This window comes from Arachis ipaensis, chromosome B8 (genome assembly GCF_059453495.1).
Source record: "Arachis ipaensis isolate K30076 ecotype BB chromosome B8, ASM5945349v1, whole genome shotgun sequence".
NCBI classification, from domain to species: Eukaryota; Viridiplantae; Streptophyta; class Magnoliopsida; order Fabales; family Fabaceae; genus Arachis; species Arachis ipaensis.
The window spans coordinates 108,039,801-108,050,683 of NC_142443.1; positions in this window are offsets into that span (position 1 = coordinate 108,039,801).

The following is a 10,883-nucleotide window of genomic DNA, read 5'->3' on the forward strand; positions in this document are numbered from 1 at the left end:
GATTATACTAATTTAGGAAAATATATTTATTATAATTATATAAAATTAGTATTTAATGTATTATCAACTAATAAAAACGAGGTGTCAATTCTTCATGAATTTATTTTCTCTCCAGAATGAGAGTACTATTATCTCTTCTACATTTATTTTAGAAAAATTAAAATTCCATGCTGAATATAGGTGGCAAGTTAAAAAAAATAAGCAAGTTAATGGAATCAAATCATATTTCTATAACATATATAAGAATGTATATTTTTATTATATAAAAATTAAATTTCTGCACTTCATGATGGGCGTGACATACTTCTTAGCGTGTTTCTTAATTTATTTTTTATAATTCATTGAATATAATTTATTACAATAAATTAATTATATTAACTAATTGATTTGATTAGATATTTAAATATCACACGATTTATTATAATTTATATCAATCAAATAATTGTAATTTATTATATCAATTATTTTAATTCATTAATTTATAAGGTACATAATAACATAGATAATTTGTTACTTATACTAATTAAATACATGTTAATTTAGTTAAAAAAAATTATTGTCTCCTATGTTTTCCTATTTATTTTTTTTAATTCATTAAATCTAATTAATTATAATAAATTAATTATATCAACTAATTAATTCAATCAATTATTTTTTAATTTATTTTTTGAATTCAATAAATTAAATAAAATTAATTATACTAATTATTTGTATTGACTAATTGATTTGATTAATTCTTAAAAATATTTTTATTTAATTTATTTTATTTATTTAAATATAACTAATTAGTTATTTAATTTTATTAGGATAAATATGAAATTCTATTTCTAATATAAAAATACAAAATTTTATTCCTTCTATTTTTAATTTACCACTATAAAAGATCATATATGCTAGAAGAAAATATCATTCATTTACCAATTACTCTTTCATTGGGTAGTTTTTACAACAATTCTTTTTCTTCCTATGAGGCGTCGTCACAAGAAGGCAACTATCATGGACACAAATCAGTATACACTGTTCAACTCCCGTGCTCATCATTCAGAGCAATATATGATATGTTATCCATTAAGCATTTATAGACCATGGTGTTATCATGTATGCATAAATAAATAAAAAATCCATAATTAAGCTTAAGTCATTTACCTATTTGTGTGGTATATTGGAGTGTGAAATTACTTTTAATTTTTATATTTATTAATATTAATTATTGATTATTTTTTCATAAATAAATTATATTATAATTTTATGTTAGTTCATAATTGATTAATAATTAATGTTCATGAAGCTATGTTACTCTAAATTTTATATTTTATTTAAATATAATTTTTTAACATAAAAATGTATTATTTTTAATAATATCAAAATTTTATATTTTTTAATTATTCTAAATAAATATTTTATCAAATACTAATTAAAGTCATTCTTCCCTTTGCTTTTACTAATCTATTATCTAAATATTATATAAAATTAAAATCATATTAATGAATTTAATATTAAAGTTAATTTGGCTTTTTATTATTTAGAGTGTTTTTCGATCAATAATTTTATACTCTTTACCTTTTTTTTTTCAGTTTCATTTTGAATTTTAATTTAGTACTCAAAGGTAGTGAAATTCCATTGATACTGAAATAAAATTACAAAAGGGTCCATATGGTAGAATAAGTAAAATAATGTGATACCACATTGCAACATCCAAATGAAACAACTTAGGATCTAAAATGTTTATCTTTCTCTTTCTCGCCGTCTATTATATTATCTATTTTATATCTATTCTATTATATAAAAATCAAATTTTTACCTTTAATGATAGAATCAATGTAGGATGCTTCTTCTTTATTTTGTTTAACTCATTAAAGACAATTTATTATGATAAATTAATTATATCAACTAATTGATTTAAATAGATATTTAAGTATCACACAATTTAAAATTATGTATATTAATTATTTGATTTAATTTTTATGATATATAAATTTAAGGGATAAATTAAAATAAGATAATTGGGTATCACAGTATTTTTATTACAATTAGCATTTAATGAGTAATGCATAATTATAATAATTTAGAAATTAAAATAAAGTCCAATAATTTATCTTCCGACTGCACACGTGTGTAGAATAACTTTTAAGAAGGAGTCATGTATAGTAAATACGGTCGATGATTATAAAACTGTATACTAACATTGATATAATATTATTTCAGGTATATGTTTTGCAGGCATCAAAGAAAAGTGTTGAGTTATTTTTTAGTAGATTTAAATTATTTATTGTTTATTAGAGAATTTTGTGCATTAGAATTTTCTAATAATTTATTATTTATTTTGAGCTAATTTTGATATGTTCTTACTTAACAGTAAAACAACATATAAAAATTTGTTGGTGGGTCTAAGTATTATTAAGTTATTTATGGTCATATTGAGTATATATGTTTGATTTATTGAAGAAAGTAGATTACTAAAACCAATTAATAACTATTTTAGAGTTAATATATTTAACACTAGATTAAGAAAAAATAAATAATACATAACATATTATGTTTTTATTAATCAAATTATTATAATTTAAATTAATCTTAACAAAATAATTTAAAATTATAATTTCAATTTATCACGTGCATGGCACGGGTTAATACACTTGTATGTTGTCCTATCTAAGAGTATAATTAAAACATATTAAAACGTTAAGGATAAAATTAAAATCAAACATTAAAAATAAAATTTAAACACTAGGGACAAAAATAAAATATATTGTTTAATAAATTATTTTTAAATAAAAATCATATTGATAATCCTTAAAATATACACTTTTATTGAGACTTACTTTAATACAATAACATCATTTATTAAAATAAAAGTTATTGTAAATATTATATATTCTTAAAAAATTATATAAAAATATTTTAGAATTGTTTATAAATGGATTTACTTACATTGTTATGGAGGCAATTGGATAAATATCTCACTATAATTTAAAGTTTTTTTGAATAGTACATTATAATAATATTTATTTGCTAATATTAAATTATTAAATTTGACTATAGAATAATTTTCACTCAACTTTTGGCACTTAACATTCAATTTTTGAATTTATTTAAGCCCCTAATATTTTAAAATTGTTCCAAATTTTGTCCTGTAGTTAGTGATCTGTTAACAGAATTAACGGTGCGATAAAATTGAAATGATTTTGAAACATTAGGGATTTAAATAGGATAAAAACGTTGGGGAACAAAATGTTACATTATTCTTAGAAAAATTATCAAAATGATAGTAAATTTTAACGAAATGAATTGCAATACGAATTTAATATTTTGACTCATACTTGTAGAATGACTAATATATAAATTTTCGAAAAAAGAAAAAAAGAACATGGTACATATACTATTAAGTATAAATTATATCTTTTATCTCTAATATACTGAACTTCTTTAATATGTAATTTAATTAGATTTTTATTTTTTAACTTTTAAATAAATTTTAATTTTTTCAATAATTTTAATTTTTTATGACAAATAATTATTCAATTTTTTCTTAATTTTTCTCTTAATAAAAAATTAATTTACTTAGAATTTAAGTAATGCGATTAAAAATAAAATTAAAACATAAATTAATTTAGAATAAAAATAATGTAATTAAGAATAATTTACTTGGATGTAATTAAAAAAATACTTGAATAATTATATATCATAAAAAATTGATATTATTGAAGGATGAAATTAAAATTTATTTTAAAATTAAAAATAAATTTTAATTAAATTAAAGAGGTATAATTTAAACTTTATTATATATGTACCATGCTCTTTTTTTCTTTTTCATAAGTTTATGTACTAGTCATTTTACAAATGTTTCATAATGAGTAAAAAATTTTAAGAATAAATTTAAAAAAAAATACTTATAATAAAAGTAATTTACTTAGATGTGATTAACAAATAATTAAATAACTATATACCATAAAAAAATTTAATATTATTAAATAATAAAACTAAAATTTATTTCAAAGTTCAAAATAAAATTCATTTAAAATAAATATTAAAAAAGTCCGATACATTAAAAAAAAGTATAATTTATACTTTATTATATAGATATCATGTTTTTATTTTACATAACTTGGCCATTTTTTTTTAGAATAATGCATCGTCTTTATCTCGAAGTGAAACAAAATTAAGATGATGTTAAAATATTAATGTAATAACAAAAAAATAATAATAATAAAAGCGACAAGCACACGGGGCATATGCCCCACTTAAATCCTTCTTTTCTCAAGTCACCAAAAAAAATCCTTCTTTTCTCTCTTATGTTCTTTTCGGATCCTCTCTGTCTCTTATTTTCTATTTTTTTTTTTTTCATTTCTTTACAAAAATTAAAATTCTCTTTCTCTTTTTCATCTCTTTCATTTCATTTTATCATATTTGTTCAAAAATTCTTACCCAATCACAGCACACTAGATTTAATTTTCATTCTTCTATTTTATCTTCATTTTAATATTTCACTTATACTCAAATTTTTTTTTCATAAATTCATTAATGAAATTCAAGTTTGGCAAGTAATGGAAGAGCTTCAAATCTTGAATTTCAATTATTATTAAAGGTTTAAGGAAATTATTTGACTTAATAATTAGTTATATCTCTAATTTTGTCATCTTTATATTTATGGGTATGCATAAATTTGAATTGGGGTTAAAAAATTTGTCATTCCTATATTACTTAATATGAATTTCTTATCTCTAAATAGAAATATGACTTTTAAGGTAAAGTTTATATCGTCTTGTGTGGTTATAGATATAATATTTACTCATTGAATTACAAAACTCACTCTATTGTATTCTCATATTTTTCTGATACAAGTGTCAATCCAGGTTCTATTCCACCCGTCCCACAGTAGATCTTAGTCTCTTCAGTGAGCTCTTCTTCTATCCAAGGACTATGTTTGTATATAGGGGAACCTTTGTGCTAAAAATATAGATTATGTTAATGCTTCATTTGTCACTGACACGATCCTCTTGCGGGTTATGTAATTTTGGAAGTCAAAATCTTTGGATAGAAATTCGTTTGATGAGAAATAAAAAGGAATATCGAAAATTCGAGTGGCTGAAGCTGAAGCAGCTACTTTCGAAGTAACAGAAAGAAAAGTAACGACTGGAGTGGGAGAATCCGAAATGCGTTGAAGCGCAGCAGTTGACTAGACATCTAGGAGTAAAGCACTGTTTTGGTTTGGTTATGTAAAACTATGGAATCAACTATATACTTTAGTTGTGAACTTAACATATATAATGTAACTTTTGATATATTTGATTTGTGAATATATTTGGGATATATTGTTGTTGTTAGAGATGGATGCTTATTATTGATACAGGAAGATAATACTCATTTTGGCAAGATTCTAGAATAGAAGATACTTTGTCTATTTTTCTGTAAATTTTGTTGATTGGCTTGCTGAGAGATTTGTCCCTTGAGCACTAATCATAGTTTGGTTTGGGCCATGATAAAGTGGTATAAGAGCCTTAGGTATTCTTGTGTAATATAGAACAAGTGTCCTTTTGTAAAATCACAATTGTGCAACCGACCTATTTTCACAAAGTGTGATGTTACCAGGGGCCCTGTCCTCAATTCTTTGTTCTGGTAAATCCTTTTGTTTATCATATTGTCTTTTAAACTCCATATATATATGTCATTTGTGATCCAATCACTTTACTTATTCAATAGGTGAAATATGGCATTTAAGAAGAAACATAGTGGAGCTGTTCGTGCTTCTGACACTGCTGAATCTAATAGGACAATTTTTCCTCTACATGGAGTGGCTCAACAAAGAGAAAGAAGCCAAAAATAGCTAATACGCGTGGATGAGGAATACTACTTGAGAGAGTTCAAGAGAATTTCATAGTAGAAGAAGCTCAAGCGGACTTAGCAGCTAAAATAAGAGGAATGAAACCCTTAATGTGGTGCTATAAGCCCTAACAAATCAAAACAAGGTTGAAGCAGGACTTACTAATGTGCCAAATCTTCAACCTCAAAAAATTCATCAATTGTTTGGGGATTAAGAACTGCCAATTGAGAAGTATCTGAAGTTAAATTCATTCATTTTCATTGGAAATTTCTTAGATAATGATCTATAGTAATATCTAGAAGATACAAAAAAAAATATTCGCACTCTCAAGTGCACCAAGAAATGGGTTGTTGAGTTAGTATCCTACAACTTGCGTGGTTCAACAAGGTATTAGTATGAGTCTCTTCTTGAGAGAAAAAAAAAACCAACTGAACTTCCTCCTCCTTCTTGGAAAGAGTTCACAGAAGAGTTTCTTCCTCGGTTTTATCCAGCTAACAAGCAAGTAGAGGATACAATTGCCTTCGAAAGATTAAGGCAAGAGAATATGTCAGTGATCGAATATGCTAAGGAGTTTACTAACTTTCTAAAAGTTCTCCTTACTTGGTGAATTTAGAAGAGATGAAAGTTCGCCGGTTCGTTCATGGGTTGGCAGAACTATGTTCACTGCTCTTATGCCTGAAGTTGGACGTATATCTTTCAAGAACATCCTAAACTCTGCTTATGGAATTGAAGTTGAAAAAGCGGAAAAAATGCTTATAAGGATGTTGATAAGAAGTCCAAGATGAAGGAACAATTTTTCAGTGGATCTAGTTCAGGGAGATTTTAGTCTTATCATGGTCAGAACAATTGATAAATCACAATTTTATGGTTTATTTTGGATTGAATTGAGTGGATTTTGTCAACTTTTTTCATGTAACACTCTAATTACCCTAAGCCTTACCTCATGCCGTAAAGCAAAGGTTAATTAAAGGTCACGACAATTCTTTTGTGTGTGTGTGTGTGTAGAAAGAGATAATAGTTCTAGAAGCCTGATGAAGAAATAAACTAAAAAATCGAGTTACAAAGCGTGAAATGTTCACACGAAGCTAAAAGCAAAAAGGCACAAGATATTGATACAAAATAACAAGGTATAAATAGATATATGAGTATAATAATCATAAGTTACTAGCCTCAGCCCGCGGAGTTTAGGCCGACCAGTTATACACTGACATACAGAGTTTTGAAAGTTAAAACAAAACATATCATATCTATCTCAAAGTTGGCCTCTAAGGCAAATAAAATGCAAAAGTGAGAGTACTAAACAAAAGTAATCAAAATGCAAAAGATGATAGGAGATCCTCCACTCTGTCACCATCATGTAACTCACCGGGGTGAGTTACAACCTGCATCTGAAAAACAATAACAGAATATGGTATGAGAATCGGAGGTTCTCAGTATAGTAACAGTGCCCAGTAATGTAAGATGTAAGATTCCAGGATGCTAGAGGCAATCCTAAAACTTCACATCGAGTATAAGATTCAAACTTAAAGCATAACTAAATTTTAAAACTATAAATTAATCAAGGTATTCTATCTTAAAGAATTTCTAAACTAACATTTACACCGCTGTCCCACAGCCTTCGCCAGCCTAACTGCCATGTGATCTCATCGCCACCGCCTATCGAACCTACTGAATCCCAGCAAAAAACACAAGTAATTCATATAAGTAAAGCACAAGTAATTATCATGTATAGCAAGTAAAGCAAGAAGCAATTAAGCATGTTATACAATTATGCAAACAATGCAAGTCAGCAAAGCAAACAAACATATAGAATATGCACATGATGAATATCTGTCCTATTTAGCTCGTGATATCACTTGTCGGTCTATAAATGCCAACCCGACACATCTTCTCGGATGTAGCCTTTCTGCCACACCAGGGATATAGGCCCTGCACACTCATGCAGCAGAGAAGGTTATGCGAGCGGGATACCACCCCAGCCCTCACATCTCAACGTAAGCGGAATTAACCACCATCCTTACGCTGACACTGTGACCTCAGCAAGCGGGAGACTGTCACAGCCCTTGCCCGAGGTGCATAGCGACTCAACAATCTCAGCACAAAATAATATATCAGTGGTTTTCAAAAATCATTTTCAATACTCAGTAAAGTCATCTTTCAACTCCAAATCCCAAACTCGTCTCAACCACCATCAATCCATAATTCCACAACTCATCACATTAATCATTATCACAGTACCCCGCCATTTCTCTCAACTAGTCCATCCTCAGTACTCCAGAAACCTAAATCTCCATCTTCTAAATTCATACAGAAGTTCATCTAATTAAGTCTCTAACTCATCTTTAGTAGTAATAGGACCTAAACACTAGATCATTTAAAGAATGTTTGGAAAGCTAGAGAACCTTTGAAAATGAAGAAAAACGATTTTTCATCAAAACAAGGGTCTCGCGTATGCAAGCGCCTGTCTCGCATACGCATGCAGTAAAAAATGGGTGGTCGCGTACGCAACCACCTGCTCACGTCGCGTGTGAAATGTTCGCATACGCAAGGGTCAAAACTCTGATAGCTCGCGTAAGCATGCAGTGCCTGCATATGCGAAATGCCCAACCCGAATGGAATGGCTGCGTCGCGTGCACTGTGTCACGTACGCAACCCTCACCAGACTTAGAAAATTGTCAAATCAGATTTGAGTTTTAAACACCAAACTTTAAACATTCACAACTTCTTCTGCAAAAATCCATTTCCCTCAAACTTTATATCAATTTAAAGCTCTTTGAATCATCTTTAATTTAAAGCAATTTTCAAAAAATTTCAAAAACCGAGGCTCAAGTTATGATCTACCAAAGTCCACCAAAAACTGATTTTTACCAAAAGTTAACTAGGTTCTCAACTTCAAAAATTTACAATCAAAACCAATTATCCTACAACCAAAACAGTTCCAATGGACATAAATGATGTTCTTATATCTTTTAATTCATTCCACAACCTATCCATACACATTTTTATCATTTTCACTCAAAACCCTACTTGCGCACCTTCACATTTTCAATAAACCACAACTCAATCTTAATTCAAAATCCTCAAAATTCATCAACATCAACAAGCATCCAAACCCAATATCACTACTCAATATTGTCATTATTCAACTTCACTCTCAATAATCAACAACAATATCACAATTTACTAAAATCATTACAAGCATCAATAATCATAATCCACAATCAACAATTCAAACATATCCTATGATCCACTAGCCTAAGTGTCCAGAAATAGTACATATTACATAGAGAAAACCGAAACCATACCTTGGCCAATTTCCAAAATACACCAAACACCAAAACGAAGCCACCAAGCTCATTCCAAAAGCTTCAAACCAACTCCAACAAACACCAAAACTCAATCTAACATCATACAACATACCAACATCAAACCTAGGATTCACAAAATCAACTAAACACAAGGGTTTAGTGAGACCTTACCTTACTCAACGAGATTAGAAAAAAACCCAATAATATTCTAATACTAGATCACCCCAGGAAAAAACTTTATTAGAAATGAAGAGCTTGACAATAGCTTCATGTGACCACAAATGACTCGTCAATCGGAGCACCGTAGCTCAAGTTATGGCTTGAGAAAGATGGAGGTGAATAGTATTTTTGTTTCTTTGCTCTCCTCTCTCACTCTCACTGTGCTCCCTCTCTTGGCTGCAAGGAATGAGCTGAAATGCTCATTAATAAGGGTTATATATGTTGGGTTTGGGCCCTAACTTGGGCCCAATCCAACCTATTAGTATTTTTGGCCCGTTTATCCCAATTTTAGGCCAAACCTTTAGAATTAGTGCCGGATTTTCAATTTTAAATTATTTTGTGTTTTCAAAACAATAAATTCAATTTTCAAAATCTTATTTTTGTCAATATGCGGTACTGGACAGACTAGAGTCGGTACTGCCAGCTTAAGCACCAGTACGCATTTTTACAAAAAATTTTCGCAAAAGATACATTTTCCCACTCAGAAAAATCTATTGAATTCAGATTTCACCTTTATATTTTAAAAAAATACTTCTATATTTTTGAACATATTCTGGATAATTAAATTATTATTTTATTAAAGCGGTTATTCCAATTCTTACATTTCACATTTATTCATATAAATTGTATGGTTTTATGATTTCTTTCTAATTGTGCTTTATAGTTCAAAGCATGCTTCCTAGGCCTTAAAATTGCTAATTTTTAATTATCTCATGTTACCATTTGATGCCGTGGTGCTTTTGTTAAGTGATTTCAGGGTCGATAGGGCATGAATGTCTTAAAGGATGGAATAGAAGCATGCAAAAGTGGAAAGAACATGAAGAATTGAAGTTTTGAGAAGCTGATGGTCGCGCGTACGCTTGGCTTACGCGTGCGCGTGACTTGCGAAAAGTTCGACTGGTGCGTACGTGTGGCTTACGCGTACGTGTGGCTTACGCGTACATGTGACATGTAGCGCGTGATTTCATTAGAATTGCACGTGCCAGCAATTTTTGGACCTTTCTTGGGCCGAAATCAAGCTAATTTTGAGAAAAGAAAGACCAAAAGTTGAAGGGGGATAGGAGGCAACTAAGCATACACATATTTTCTAAGTTTTTAGCTAATTTTTGTTGATAGGTTTCTAGAGAGAGAAACTCTCCCTTCTCTCTAGGGTTTAGTGCAATTTGATTATAATTTGTCTCAATCACTCATTTGGATCTTGTTAGCCTTTTGTTTTTGTTGCTTGGATTGTAGTTCCTCATCTTTATTTTTCCTTAGTAGTCTTGTAATTCAAGTCACCTTAGTTTATGATTTTGGATCTTGTTAAATTTAATTTCTAGTTAATGCATTGAAGTTTTTATGTGCTATATGTGTTATTTGATATACTATTGTTGATAATTGATAGTGGGTATCATTAATTTGGATTTATTTTTCAATTTTATAATGTTTTCTATTAGTGCTTACAAGGTGTTTGTGAAAATACAACTTCGGATTATGGAGTAGATTTCTATTCTTAGCTTTGGAGTTGAGTAATTGGAAACTCTTGAATTGTCAAA